This window comes from Aegilops tauschii, chromosome 2, assembly GCF_002575655.3.
Source record: "Aegilops tauschii subsp. strangulata cultivar AL8/78 chromosome 2, Aet v6.0, whole genome shotgun sequence".
NCBI classification, from domain to species: domain Eukaryota; kingdom Viridiplantae; phylum Streptophyta; class Magnoliopsida; order Poales; family Poaceae; genus Aegilops; species Aegilops tauschii.
The window spans coordinates 482,697,732-482,712,818 of record NC_053036.3 but is presented as its reverse complement, the minus strand read 5'-3'; positions in this window follow the sequence as shown (position 1 = coordinate 482,712,818).

The window sequence follows — 15,087 nt, the reverse complement described above, 5'->3', positions numbered from 1 at the left end:
TTTGGGATTCGTTTGGAAAATTTTACACATTAACAGGGTTCTCTAGGCATTTTATGTGCATAATTTAAATTTGAACTACATGCACATGCTCTAGTGCATATAAATTGGTCAAAAAATCAAATCTGTGTCCTTGGTTGCATGCTTAGGTCCCATGCAAGAAACGGGAATGAAGGTCAAACACCCTGCCAGCGTCACTCGGCCGCAAACATTGAGATACCTGGTTTTTAATTTCTAGTAAATCCAAAACTCGTCCGAAATTCATGAAACTTGGCATGCTATCATGGAGTGGCATCAACATGCCGTGGTAAAAAATTTGTCCCATTTCGGGCAGGTTTCGGTATAAGCTTCTCACAATCCAGAGCTTTCACAACAAGCGTGATGGTTTTGGTAGGGAACGTGCCACCTTTGGGGACGAAACGATATCCGTTGCCTCTTATTACTTCTAAAATTTTCTTGTGCCAACATAGAACAAAAGGAGTGTTGTTTTTAATTTTGGAATTTTTCGGGGTTCGTTTGGACATTTTTATACATTAACTGGGTTCTCTAGGCATTTTATGTGCATAATTCAAATTTGAACTACATGCACATGCTCTAGTGCATATAAATTGGTCGAAAAATCAAATCTGTGTCCTTGGTTGCATGCTTAGGTCCCATGCAAGAAACGGGAATGAAGGTCAAACACCCCGCCACCGTCACTCGGCCGCATGCATTGAGATACCTAGTTTTTAAATTCTAGTAAATGTAAAAATCGTTTGAAATTCATGCAACTTGGCATGCTATCATGGAGCGGCATCAACATGCCGTGGTAAAATTTTTGTCCCATTTGGGGCAGGTTTGGGTATAAGCTTCTCACAAACCAGAGCTTCTCACAACTAGCGTGATGGTTTCTGTAGGGAACCTGCCACCTTTGGGGACGAAATGGTATCCGTTGCCTCCTATTGCTTTCAAAATTTTCTAGTGTCAACATAGAACAACAGGAGAGTTGTGTTTAATTTTGGAATTTTTCGGGGTTCGTTTGGACATTTTTATACATTAACTGGGTTTTCTAGGCATTTTATGTGCATAATTCACATTTGAACTACATGCACATGCTTTGGTGCATATAAATTGGTCAAAAAATCAAATATGTGTCCTTGGTTGCATGCTTATGTCCCATGCAAGAAACGGGAATGAATGTCAAACACCCTGCCACCGTCACTCGGCCGCAAACATTGAGATACCTGGATTTTAAATTCTAGTAAATCCAAAACTCGTCTGAAATTCATGAAACTTGGCATGCTATCATGGAGCGGCATCGAGCGGCATCAACATGCCGTGGTAAATTTTTGGTCCCATTTGGGGCAGGTTTGGGTAGAAGCTTCTCACAAACCAGAGCATCTCACAACTAGTGTGATGGTTTCTGTAGGGAACCTGCCACCTTTGGGGACGAAACGATATCCGTTGCCTCTTATTGCTTTCAAAATTTTCTAGTGTCAACATAGAACAACAGGAGTGTTGTGTTTAATTTTGGAATTTTTCAGGGTTCGTTTGGACATTTTTATACATTAGCTGGGTTTTCTAGGCATTTTATGTGCATAATTCAAATTTGAACTACATGCACATGCTCTAGTGCATAAAAATGTTCAGAAATCAAATATGTGTCCTTGGTTGCATGCTTAGGTCCCATGCAAGAAATGGGAATGAATGTCAAACACCCTGGCACCGTCACTCGGGGTCAAACATTGAGATACCTGGTTTCAAAATTCTAGTGAATCGAAAACTCGTCCGAAATTCATGAAAATTGGCATGCTATCATGGAGCGGCATCAACATGCCGTGGTAATTTTTTTGTCCCATTTGTGGCAGGTTTGGGTATAAGCTTCCCACAAACCAGAGCTTCCCACAACAAGCGTGATGGTTTCGGTAGGGAACGTGCCACCTTTGTGGACGAAACGATATCCGTTGCCTCTTATTGCTTTTAAAAGTTTCTAGTGTCAACATAGAACAAAAGGAGTGTTGTGTATTATTTTCGATTTTTTCGGGGTTCGTTTGGACATTTTTATACATTAACTGGGTTCTCTAGGCATTTTATGTGCATAATTCAAATTTGAACTACATGCACATGCTCTAGTGCATATAAATTGGTCGAAAAATCGAATCTGTGTCCTTGGTTGCATGCTTAGGTCCCATGCAAGAAACGGGAATGAAGGTCAAACACCCTGCCACCGTCACTCGGCCGCAAAAATTGAGATACCTGGTTTTTAAATTCTAGTAAATCCAAAAATCGTCTGAAATTCATGAAACTTGGCATGCTATCATGGAGCGGCATCAACATGCCGTGGTAAAATTTTTGTCCCATTTGGGGCAGGTTTGGGTATAAGTTTCTCACAAACCAGAGCTTCTCACAACTAGTGTGATGGTTTCTGTAGGGAACCTGCCACCTTTGGGAACGAAACGATATCCGTTGCCTCTTATTGCTTTCTAAATTTTCTAGTGTCAACATAGAACAACAGGAGTGTTGTGTTTAATTTTGCAATTTTTCGGGGTTCGTTTGGACATTTTTATACATTAGCTGGGTTTTCTAGGCATTTTATGTGCATAATTCACATTTGAACTACATGCACATGCTCTGGTGCATATAAATTGGTTAAAAAATCAAATATGTGTCCTTGGTTGCATGCTTAGGTCCCATGCAAGAAACGGGAATGAATGTCAAACACCCTGCCACCGTCACTCGGCCGCAAACATTGAGATACCTGGTTTTTAAATTGTAGTAAATCCAAAACTCGTCTGAAATTTATGAAAATTGGCATGCTATCATGGAGCGGCATCAACATGCCGTGGTAAATTTTTTGTCCCATTTCGGGCAGGTTTGGGTATCAGCCTCTCACAATCCAGAGCTTCTCACAATAAGCGTGATGGTTTCGTTAGGGAACGTGCCACCTTTGGGGACGAAACGATATCCGTAGCCTCTTATTGCTTTCAAAATTTTCTAGTGTCAACATAGAACAACAGGAGTGTTGTGTTTAATTTTGGAATTCTTTGGGGTTCGATCGGACATTTTTATACATTAACTCGGTTTTGTAGGCATTTTATGTGCATAATTCAAATTTGAACTACATGCACATGCTCTAGTGCATATAAATTGGTTCAAAAATCAAATTTGTGTCCTTGGTTGCATGCTAAGGTGCCATGCAAGAAATGGGAATGAATGTCAAACACCCTGCCACCGTCACTCGGGCGCAAACATTGAGATACCTGGTTTTAAAATTCTAGTAAATCCAAAACTCGTCCGAAATTCATGAAGCTTGGCATGCTATCATGGAGCGGCATCAACATGCCGTAATAATTTTTTTCCCATTTGGGGCAGGTTTGGTTATAAGCTTCTCACAAACCAGAGGTTCTCACAACAAGCGTGATGGTTTTGGTAGAGAACGTGCCACCTATGGGGACGAAACGATATCCGTTGCCTCTTATTACTTTTAAAATTTTATTGTGTCAACAAAGAACAAAAGGAGTGTTGTGTTTAATTTTGGAATTTTTCGGGGTTCGTTTGGACAATTTTATACATTAACTGGGATCTCTAGGCATTTTATGTGCATTATTCAAATTTGAACTACATGCACATGCTCTAGTGCATATAAATTGGTCAAAAAATTAAATCTGTGTCCTTGGTGTCATGCTTTGGTCCCATGCAAGAAACGGGAATGAAGGTCAAACACCCTGCCACCGTCATTCGACCGCAAACATTGAGATACCTGGTTTTAAATTCTAGTAAATCCAAAAATCGTCTGAAATTCAAGAAACTTGGCATGCTATCATGGAGCGGCATCAACATGCCGTGGTAAAAATTTTGTCCCATTTGGGGCAGGTTTGTGTATAAGCTTCTCACAACTAGCGTGATGGTTTCTGTAGGGAACCTGCCACCTTTGGGAACGAAACGATATCCGTTGCCTCTTATTGCTTTCAAAATTTTCTAGTGTCAACATAGAACAACAGGAGTGTTGTGTTTAATTTTGGAATTTTTCGGCGTTCGTTTGGACATTTTTATAAATTAACTGGGTTTTCTTGGCATTTTGTGTGTATAATTCACATTTCAACTACATGCACATGCTCTGGTGCATATAAATTAGTCAAAAAATAAAATATGTGTCCTTGGTTGCATGCTTAGGTCCCATGCAAGAAACGGGAATGAATGTCAAATACCCTGACACCGTCACTCGGCCGCAAACATTGAGATACCTGGTTTTTAAATTCTAGTAAATCCGAAACTCGTCTGAAATTCATGAAACTTGGCATGCTATCATGGAGCGTCATCAACATGCCGTGGTAAAATTCTTGTCCCATTTCGGGCAGGTTTGGGTATAAGTTTCTCACAATCCAGAGCTTCTCACAACAAGCGTGATGGTTTTGGTAGGGAACGTGCCACCTTTGGGGACGAAACGATATCCGTTGCCTCTTATTGCTTTCAAAATTTTCTAGTGTCAACGTAGAACAACAGGAGTGTTGTGTTTAATTTTGGAATTCTTCGGGGTTCGATTGGACATTTTTATACATTAACTGGGTTTTCTAGGCATTTTATGTGCATAATTCAAGTTTGAACTACATGCACATGCTCTAGTGCATATAAATTGGTTCAAAAATCAAATTTGTGTCCTTGGTTGCATGCTTAGGTCCCATGCAAGAAACGGGAATGAATGTCATACACCCTGCCACCGTCACTCGGGCGCAAACATTGAGATACCTGATTTTAAAATTCTACTAAATCTAAAACTCGTCCGAAATTCATGAAACTTGGCATGCTATCATGGAGCGGCATCAACATGCCGTGGTAAATTTTTTGTCCCATTTGGGGCAGGTTTGGGTATAAGCTTCTCACAAACCAGAGCTTCTCACAACAAGCGTGATGGTTTCGGTAGGGAACGTGCCAGCTTTGGGGACGAAACGATATCCATTGCCTCTTATTTCTTTTAAAATTTTCTAGTGTCACCATAGAACAAAAGGAGTGTTGTTTTTAATTTTGGAATTTTTCGGGGTTCGTTTGGACATTTTTATATATTAACTGGGTTCTCTAGGCATTTTATGTGCATAATTCAAATTTGAACTACATGCACATGCTCTAGTTCATATAAATTGGTTCAAAAATCAAATCTGTGTCCATGGTTGCATGCTTAGGTCCCATGCAAGAAATGGGGGTGAATGTGAAACACCCTGACACCGTCACTCGGGCGCAAACATTGAGATACCTGGTTTTATTATTCTAGTAAATCCAAAACTCATCCGAAATTCATGAAACTTGGCATGCTATCATGGAGCAGCATCAACATGCTGTGGTAAATTTTTTGTCCCATTTGGGGCAGGTTTGGGTATAAGCTTCTCACAAACTAGAGCTTCTCACAACAAGCGAGATGGTTTCGGTAGGGAACGTGCCACGTTTGGGGACGAAACGATATCCGTTGCCTCTTATTGCTTTCAAAATTTTCTAGTGTCAACATAGGACAACAACAGTGTTGTGTTTAATTTTGGAATTTTTCGGGGTTCGTTTGGACATTTTTATACATTAATTGGGTTTTCTAGGCATTTTATGTGCATAATTCACATTTGAACTACGTGCACATGCTCTGGTGCATATAAATTGGTCAAAAATCAAATCTGTGTCCTTGGTTGCATGCTTAGGTCCCATGCAAGAAACGGGAATGAATGTCAAACACCCTGACACCGTCACTCGGCCGCAAACATTGAGATACCTGGTTTTTAAATTCTAATAAATCCAAAACTCATCTGAAATTCATGAAACTTGGCATGCTAACATGGAGTTGCATCAACATGCCGTGGTAAATTTTTTTCCCATTTGGGGCAGGTTTGGGTATAAGCTTCGCACAAACCAGAGCTTCTCACAACTAGCGTGATGGTTTCTGTAGGGAACCTGCCACCTTTGGGGACGAAACGATATCCGTTGCCTCTTATTGCTTTCAAAATTTTCTAATGTCAACATAGAACAACAACAGTGTTGTGTTTAATTTTGGAATTTTTCGGGGTTCGTTTGGACATTTTTATACATTAACTGGGTTTTCTAGGCATTTTATGTGCATAATTCACATTTGAACTACATGCACATGCTCTGGGCATATAAATTGGTCAAAAAATCAAATCTGTGTCCTTGGTTGCATGCTTAGGTCCCATGCAAGAAACGGGAATGAATGTCAAACACCCTGACACCGTCACTCGGCCGCAAACATTGAGATACCTGGTTTTTAAATTCTAATAAATCCAAAACTCATCTGAAATTCATGAAACTTGGCATGCTATCATGGAGTGGCATCAACATGCCGTGGTAAATTTTTTGTCCCATTTGGGGCAGGTTTGGGTGTAAGCTTCTCACAATCCAGAGCTTCTCACAACAAGCGTGATGGTTTCGGTAGGGAACGTGCCACCTTTGGGGACGAAACGATATCCGTTGCCTCTTATTTCTTTTAAAATTTTCTAGTGTCACCATAGAACAAAAGGAGTGTTGTTTTTAATTTTGGAATTTTTCGGGGTTCGTTTGGACATTCTTATACATTAACTAGGTTCTCTAGGCATTTTATGTGCATAATTCAAATTTGAACTACATGCACATGCTCTAGTACATATAAATTGGTCGAAAAATCAAATATATGTCCTTGGTTGCATGCTTAGGTCCCATGCAAGAAACGGGAATGAAGGTCAAACACCCTGCCACCGTCACTCGGCCGCAAACATTGAGATACCTGGTTTTTAAATTCTAGTAAATCCAAAAATCTTCTGAAATTCATGAAACTTGGCATGCTATCATGGAGCGGCATCAACATGCCGTGGCAAAAATTTTGTCCCATTTGGGGCAGGTATGGGTATAAGCTTCTCACAAACAAGCGTGATGGTTTCGGTAGGGAACGTGCCACCTTTGGGGACGAAACGATATCCGTTGCCTCTTATTGCTTTCAAATTTTCTAGTGTCAACATAGAACAACAACAGTGTTGTGTTTAATTTTGGAATTTTTCGGGGTTCGTTTGGACATTTTTATACATTAACTGGGTTTTCTAGGCATTTTATGTGCATAATTCACATTTGAACTACATGCACATGCTCTGCTGCATATAAATTGGTCAAAAAATCAAATATGTGTCCTTGGTTGCATGCTTAGGTCCCATGCAAGAAACGGGAATGAATGTCAAACACCCTGACACCGTCACTCGGCCGCAAACATTGAGATACCTGGTTTTAAAATTCTAGTTAATCCAAAACTCGTCCGAAATTCATGAAACTTGGCATGCTATCATGGAGTGGCATCAACATGCCGTGGTAAATTTTTTTCCCATTTGGGGCAGGTTTGGGTATAAGCTTCGCACAAACCAGAGCTTCTCACAACTAGCGTGATGGTTTCTGTAGGGAACCTGCCACCTTTGGGGACGAAACGATATCCGTTGCCTCTTATTGCTTTCAAAATTTTCTAATGTCAACATAGAACAACAACAGTGTTGTGTTTAATTTTGGAATTTTTCGGGGTTCGTTTGGACATTTTTATACATTAACTGGGTTTTCTAGGCATTTCATGTGCATAATTCACATTTGAACTACATGCACATGCTCTGGTGCATATAAATTGGTCAAAAAATCAAATCTGTGTCCTTGGTTGCATGCTTAGGTCCCATGCAAGAAACGGGAATGAATGTCAAACACCCTGACACCGTCACTCGGCCGCAAACATTGAGATACCTGGTTTTTAAATTCTAATATATCCAAAACTCATCTGAAATTCATGAAACTTGGCATGCTATCATGGAGTGGCATCAACATGCCGTGGTAAATTTTTGTCCCATTTGGGGCAGGTTTGGGTGTAAGCTTCTCACAATCCAGAGCTTCTCACAACAAGCGTGATGGTTTCGGTAGGAAACGTGCCACCTTTGGGGACGAAACGATATCCGTTGCCTCTTATTTCTTTTAAAATTTTCTAGTGTCACCATAGAACAAAAGGAGTGTTGTTTTTCATTTTGGAATTTTTCGGGGTTCGTTTGGACATTCTTATACATTAACTGGGTTCTCTAGGCATTTTATGTGCATAATTCAAATTTGAACTACATGCACATGCTCTAGTACATATAAATTGGTCAAAAAATCAAATCTATGTCCTTGGTTGCATGCTTAGGTCCCATGCAAGAAACGGGAATGAAGGTCAAACACCCTGCCACCGTCACTCGGCCGCAAACATTGAGATACCTGGTTTTTAAATTCTAGTAAATCCAAAAATCTTCTGAAATTCATGAAACTTGGCATGCTATCATGGAGCGGCATCAACATGCCGTGGTAAATTTTTTCCCCATTTGGGACAGGTTTGGGTATAAGCTTCGCAGAAACCAGAGCTTCTCACAACTAGCGTGATGGTTTCTGTAGGGAACCTGCCACCTTTGGGGACGAAACGATATCCGTTGCCTCTTATTGCTTTCAAAATTTTCTAGTGTCAACATAGAACAACAGCAGTGTTGTGTTTAATTTTGGAATTTTTCGGGGTTCGTTTGGACATTTTTATACATTAACTGGGTTTTCTAGGCATTTTATGTGCATAATTCACATTTGAACTACATGCACATGCTCTGCTGCATATAAATTGGTCAAAAAATCAAATATGTGTCCTTGGTTGCATGCTTAGGTCCCATGCAAGAAACGGGAATGAATGTCAAACACCCTGACACCGTCACTCGGCCGCAAACATTGAGATACCTGGTTTTCAAATTCTAATAAATCCAAAACTCGTCTGAAATTCATGAAAATTGGCATGCTATCATGGAGTGGCATCAACATGCCGTGGTAAATTTTTTGTCCCATTTGGGGCAGGTTTGGGTATAAGCTTCTCACAATCCAGAGCTTCTCACAACAAGCGTGATGGTTTCGGTAGGGAACGTGCCACCTTTGGGGACGAAACGATATCCGTTGCCTCTTATTGCTTTCAAAATTTTCTAGTGTCAACATAGAACAACAGGAGTGTTGTGTTTAATTTTGGAATTCTTCGGGGTTCGTTTGGACATTTTTATACATTAACTGGGTTTTCTAGGCATTTTATGTGCATAATTCAAATTTGAACTACATGCACATGCTCTAGTGCATATAAATTGGTTCAAAAATCAAATCTGTGTCCTTGGTTGCATGCTTAGGTCCCATGCAAGAAATGGGAATGAAGGTAAAACACCCTGCCACCGTCACTCGGCCGCAAACATTGAGATACCTGGTTTTTAAATTTTAGTAAATCCAAAAATCGTTTGAAATTCATTAAACTTGGCATGCTATCATGGAGCGGCATCAACATGCCGTGGTAAATATTTTGTCCCATTTGGGGCAGGTTTGGGTATAAGCTTCTCACAAACTAGGGCTTCTCACAACAAGCGTGATGGTTTCGGTAGGGAACGTGCCACGTTTGGGGACGAAACGATATCCGTTGCCTCTTATTTCTTTTAAAATTTTCGACTGACACCATAGAACAAAAGGAGTGTTGTTTTTAATTTTCGAATTTTTCGGGGTTCGTTCGGACATTTTTATACATTAACTGGGTTCTCTAGGCATTTTATGTGCATAATTCAAATTTGAACTACATGCACATGCTGTAGTACATATAAATTGGTCGAAAAATCAAATCTATGTCCTTGGTTGCATGCTTAGGTCCCATGCAAGAAACGGGAATGAAGGTCAAACACCCTGCCACCGTCACTCGGCTGCAAACATTGAGATACCTGGTTTTTAAATTCTAGTAAATCCAAAAATCTTCTGAAATTCATGAAACTTGGCATGCTATCATGGAGCGGCATCAACATGCCGTGGTAAAATTTTTTCCCATTTGGGGCAGGTTTGGGTATAAGCTTCGCACAAACCAGAGCTTCTCACAACTAGCGTGATGGTTTCTGTAGGGAACCTGCCACCTTTGGGGACGAAACGATATCCGTTGCCTCTTATTGCTTTCAAAATTTTCTAGTGTCAACATAGAACAACAACAGTGTTGTGTTTAATTTTGGAATTTTTCGAGGTTCGTTTGGACATTTTTATACATTAACTGGGTTTTCTAGGCATTTTATGTGCATAATTCACATTTGAACTACATGCACATGCTCTGGTGCATATAAATTGGTCAAAAAATCAAATATGTGTCCTTGGTTGCATGCTTAGGTCCCATGCAAGAAACGGGAATGAATGTCAAACACCCTGACACCGTCACTCGGCCGCAAACATTGAGATACCTGGTTTTTAAATTCTAATAAATCCAAAACTCATCTGAAATTCATGAAACTTGGCATGCTATCATGGAGTGGCATCAACATGCCGTGGTAATTTTTTTTCCCATTTGGGGCAGGTTTGGGTATAAGCATCGCACAAACCAGAGCTTCTCACAACTAGCGTGATGGTTTCTGTAGGGAACCTGCCACCTTTGGGGACGAAACGATATCCGTTGCCTCTTATTGCTTTCTAAATTTTCTAGTGTCAACATAGAACAACAGCAGTGTTGTGTTTAATTTTGGAATTTTTCGGGGTTCGTTTGGACATTTTTATACATTAACTGGGTTTTCTAGGCATTTTATGTGCATAATTCACATTTGAACTACATGCACATGCTCTGGCGCATATAAATTGGTCAAAAAATCAAATCTGTGTCCTTGGTTGCATGCTTAGGTCCCATGCAAGAAACGGGAATGAATGTCAAACACCCTGACACCGTTACTCGGCCGCAAACATTGAGATACCTGGTTTTTAAATTCTAATAAATCCAAAACTCGTCTGAAATTCATGAAACTTGGCATGCTATCATGGAGTGGCATCAACATGTCGTGGTAAAATTTTTGTCCCATTTGGGGCAGGTTTGGGTATAAGCTTCTCACAATCCAGAGCTTCTCACAACAAGCGTGATGGTTTCGGTAGGGAACGTGCCACCTTTGGGGACGAAACGATATCCGTTGCCTCTTATTGCTTTCAAAATTTTCTAGTGTCAACATAGAACAACAGGAGTGTTGTGTTTAATTTTGGAATTCTTCGGGGTTCGTTTGGACATTTTTATATATTAACTGGGTTTTCTAGGCATTTTATGTGCATAATTCAAATTTGAACTACATGCATATGCTCTAGTGCATATAAATTGGTTCAAAAATCATATCTGTGTCCTTGGTTGCATGCTTAGGTCCCATGCAAGAAATTGGAATGAATGTCAAACACCCTGACACCGTCACTCGGGCGCAAACATTGAGATACCTGGTTTCATTATTCTAGTAAATCCAAAACTCATCCGAAATTTATGAAACTTGGCATGCTATCATGGAGCGTCATCAACATGCCGTGGTAAATTTTGTGTCCCATTTGGGGCAGGTTTGGGTATAAGCTTCTCACAAACTAGGGCTTCTCACAACAAGCGTGATGGTTTCGGTAGGGAACGTGCCACGTTTGGGGACGAAACGATATCCGTTGCCTCTTATTTCTTCTAAAATTTTCTACTGTCACCATAGAACAAAAGGAGTGTTGTTTTTAATTTTGGAATTTTTTGGGGTTCGTTTGGACATTTTTATACATTAACTGGGTTCTCTAGGCATTTTATGTGCATAATTCAAATTTGAACTACATGCACATGCTCTAGTACATATAAATCTGTCGAAAAATCAAATCTATGTCCTTGGTTGCATGCTTAGGTCCCATGCAAGAAACGGGAATGCAGGTCAAACACCCTGCCACCGTCACTCGGCTGCAAACATTGAGATACCTGGTTTTTAAATTCTAGTAAATCCAAAAATCTTCTGAAATTCATGAAACTTGGCATGCTATCATGGAGCGGCATCAACATGCCGTGGTAAATTTTTTTTCCCATTTTGGGCAGGTTTGGGTATAAGCTTCGCACAAACCAGAGCTTCTCACAACTAGCGTACAATGGTTTCTGTAGGGAACCTGCCACCTTTGGGGACGAAACGATATCCGTTGCCTCTTATTGCTTTCAAAATTTTCTAGTGTCAACATAGAACAACAACAGTGTTGTGTTTAATTTTGGAATTTTTCGGGGTTCGTTTGGACATTTTTATACATTAACTGGGTTTTCTAGGCATTTTGTGTGCATAATTCACATTTGAACTACATGCACATGCTCTGGTGCATATAAATTGGTCAAAAAATCAAATATGTGTCCTTGGTTGCATGCTTAGGTCCCATGCAAGAAACGGGAATGAATGTCAAACACCCTGACACCGTCACTCGGCCGCAAACATTGAGATACCTGGTTTTTAAATTCTAATAAATCCAAAACTCATCTGAAATTCATGAAACTTGGCATGCTATCATGGAGTGGCATCAACATGCCGTGGTAAAAATTTTGTCCCATTTGGCGCAGGTTTGGGTATAAGCTTGTCACAATCCAGAGCTTCTCACAACAAGCGTGATGGTTTCGGTAGGGAACGTGCCACCTTTGGGGACGAAACGATATCCGTTGCCTCTTATTGCTTTCAAAATTTTCTAGTGTCAACATAGAACAACAGGAGTTTTGTGTTTAATTTTGGAATTCTTCGGGGTTCGTTTGGACATTTTTATATATTAACTGGGTTTTCTAGGCATTTTATGTGCATAATTCAAATTTGAACTACATGCACATGCTCTAGTGCATATAAATTGGTTCAAAAATCATATCTGTGTCCTTGGTTGCATGCTTAGGTCCCATGCAAGAAATTGGAATGAATGTCAAACACCCTGACACCGTCACTCGGGCGCAAACAATGAGATACCTGGTTTTATTATTCTAGTAAATCCAAAACTCGTCCGAAATTCATGAAACTTGGCATGCTATCATGGAGCGGCATCAACATGCCGTGGTAAATTTTGTGTCCCATTTGTGGCAGGTTTGGGTATAAGCTTCTCACAAACCAGAGCTTCCCACAACAAGCGTGATGGTTTCGGTAGGGAACGTGCCACCTTTGGGGACGAAACGATATCCGTTGCCTCTTATTGCTTTCAAAATTTTCTAGTGTCAACATAGGTCAACAGGAGTGTTGTGTTTAATTTTGGAATTCTTCGGGGTTCGTTTGGACATTTTTATACATTAACTGGGTTTAATAGGCATTCTATGTGCATAATTCAAATTTGAACAACATGCACATGCTCTAGTGCATATAAATTGGTTCAAAAATCAAATATGTGTCCTTGGTTGCATGCTTAGGTCCCATGCAAGAAATGGGAATGAATGTCAAACACCCTGACACCGTCACTCGGCCGCAAACATTGAGATACCTGGTTTTTAACTTCTAATAAATCCAAAACTCGCCTGAAATTCATGAAACTTGGCATGCTATCATGGAGTGGCATCTACATGCCGTGGTAAATTTTTTGTCCCATTTGGGGCAGGTTTGGGTGTAAGCTTTTCACAATCCAGAGCTTCTCACAACAAGCGTGATGGTTTCGGTAGGAAACGTGCCACCTTTGGGGACGAAACGATATCCGTTGCCTCTTATTTCTTTTAAAATTTTCTAGTGTCACCATAGAACAAAAGGAGTGTTGTTTTTCATTTTGGAATTTTTCGGGGTTCGTTTGGACATTCTTATACATTAACTGGGTTCTCTAGGCATTTTATGTGCATAATTCAAATTTGAACTACATGCACATGCTCTAGTACATATAAATTGGTTCAAAAATCAAATATGTGTCCTTGGTTGCATGCTTAGGTCCCATGCAAGAAATGGGAATGAATGTCAAACACCCTGACACCGTCACTCAGGCGCAAACATTGAGATACCTGGTTTTATTATTCCAGTAAATCCAAAACTCATCCGAAATTGGGGACGAAACGATATCCGTTGCCTCTTATTTCTTTTAAAATTTTCTAGTGTCACCATAGAACAAAAGGAGTGTTGTTTTTATTTTTGGAATTTTTCGGGGGTCGTTTGGACATTTTTATACATTAACTGGGTTCTCTAGGCATTTTATGTGCATAATTCAAATATGAACTACATGCACATGCTCTAGTACATATAAATTGGTCGAAAACTCAAATCTATGTCCTTGGTTGCATGCTTAGGCCCCATGCTAGAAATGGGAATGAAGGTCGAACACCCTGCCACCGTCACTCGGCCGCAAACATTGAGATACCTGGTTTTTAAATTCTAGTAAATCCAAAAATCTTCTGAAATTCATGAAACTTGGCATGCTATCATGGAGCGGCATCAACATGCCGTGGTAAATTTTTTTCCCATTTGTGGCAGGTTTGGGTATAAGCTTCGCACAAACCAGAGCTTCTCACAACTAGCGTGATGGTTTCTGTAGGGAACCTGCCACCTTTGGGGACGAAACGATATCCGTTGCCTCTTTTTGCTTTCAAAATTTTCTAGTGTCAACATAGAACAACAGCAGTGTTGTGTTTAATTTTGGAATTTTTCGGGGTTCGTTTGGACATTTTTATACATTAACTGGGTTTTCTAGGCATTTTATGTGCATAATTCACATTTGAACTACATGCACCTGCTCTCGTGCATATAAATTAGTCAAAAAATCAAATTTGTGTCCTTGGTTGCTGTCTTAGGTCCCATGCAAGAAACGGGAATGAATGTCAAACACCCTGACACCGTCACTCGGCCGCAAACATTGAGATACATGTTTTTTAAATTCTAATAAATCCAAAACTCATCTGAAATTCATGAAACTTGGCATGCTATCATGGAGTGGCATCAACATGCCGTGGTAAACTTTTTGTCCCATTTGGGGCAGGTTTGGGTATAAGCTTCTCACAATCCAGAGCTTCTCACAACAAGCGTGATGGTTTCGGTAGGGAACGTGCCACCTTTGGGGACGAAACGATATCCGTTGCCTCTTATTGCTTTCAAAATTTTCTAGTGTCAACATAGAACAACAGGAATGTTGTGTTTAATTTTGGAATTCTTCGGGGTTCGTTTGGACATTTTTATATATTAACTGGGTTTTCTAGGCCTTTTATGTGCATAATTCAAATTTGAACTACATGCACATGCTCTACTGCATATAAATTGGTTCAAAAATCATATCTGTGTCCTTGGTTGCATGCTTAGGTCCCATGCAAGAAATTGGAATGAATGTCAAACACCCTGACACCGTCACTCGGGCGGAAACATTGAG